Raw genomic sequence first — 1,477 nt, 5'->3', positions numbered from 1 at the left:
CAGAATAGATTTTTTTGCACAGCTCAACATTCCTTCCCATTCCAAGCGCAATGCAACCATCAAAATCGTGCCTGGACACCTTGGTTTTTCAACCCTAACCCTAGCCTGCTGAAAATCCCTAACACTAAAATAGGGCGATTGTTCCCTTGAAAACAATGTCATTTTATAAAAACCCTCAGAGATTTTGTTGTTTTTGCACAGCTCAACGTTTCTTCCCATTCCACGCACAATGCAACCATCAAGATCGTTCCTGGACACCTTGTTTTTCCAACCCTAAACCTAGCCTGGTGAAAATCTCTAACCCTAATACAGGGCGATTGTTGCATTGAAAACAATGCGATTTTTTAAAAACCCTCCCCGAGTTGGTTTTTTTGCACAGCTCAACATTTCGTCCCATTCCAACGCCAATGCAACCTTCAAAATCGTGGCAGGACACCTGGTCTTTCTAACCCTACCCCTAGCCTGGTGAAAATCCCTAACCCTAATTTAGGGCGTTTGTTCCATTGAAAACAATGTGATTTTTTAAACCCCCCCCCAGCCCCAGAGTTGGTTTTTTTGCCCAGCTCAACATCTCTTCCCATTCCAAGCCCAATGCAACCATGAAAATCGTGCCTGGACACCTAGTTATTCCAACCCTAACCCTAGTCTGGTGAAAATCCCTAACCCTAAAATAGGGCGATTGTTCCCTTGAAAACAATGTCATTTTTTAAAAACCCTCCCAGAGTTGTTGTTTTTGCACAGCTCAACGTTTCTTCCCATTCCACGCACAATGCAACCAGCAAAATCGTTCCTGGACACCTTGTTTTTCCAACCCTAACCCTAGCCTGGTGAAAATCGCTAACCCTAATATAGGGCAATTGTTCCTTTGAAAACAATTCGATTTTTTAAAAACCCTCTCCGAGTTGGCTTTTTTGCACATCTCAACATTTCTTCCCATTCCAAGCACAATGCAACCATAAAAATCGTGGCAGGACACCTGGTCTTTCTAACCCTACCCCTAGTCTGGTGTAAATCCCTAACCCTAATATCGGGAGATTGTTCCCTTGAAAATAATGCGATTTTTTTAAAACACTCCCAGAGTTGGTTTTTTTGCACAGCTCAACATCTCTTCCCATTCCAAGCCCAATGCAACCATCAAAATCGTGCCTGGACACCTTGTTTTTCCAACCCTAACCCTAGCCTGGTGAAAATAGCTAACCCTAATATAGGGCGATTGTTCCTTTGAAAACAATGCGATTTTTTAAAAACCCTCCCCGAGTTGGTGTGTTTGCACAGCTCAACATTTCTTCCCATTCCAAGCCCAATGCAAGCAGCAAAAGCTTGCCTGGACACCTTGGTTTTTCAACCCAAAGCCTGGCCCGGTGAAAATCGCTAACCCTATTATAGGGCTATTGTTCCATTGAAAACAATGCGATTTTTTAAAAACCCTACCACAGTTAGTTTTTTTGCACAACTCAACATTTCGTCCCATTCCAAG

This window comes from Varanus komodoensis, unplaced genomic scaffold (genome assembly GCF_004798865.1).
Source record: "Varanus komodoensis strain SLA01 unplaced genomic scaffold, ASM479886v1 scaffold2484, whole genome shotgun sequence".
NCBI lineage: Eukaryota > Metazoa > Chordata > Lepidosauria > Squamata > Varanidae > Varanus > Varanus komodoensis.
This window is presented reverse-complemented; position numbering follows the sequence as displayed.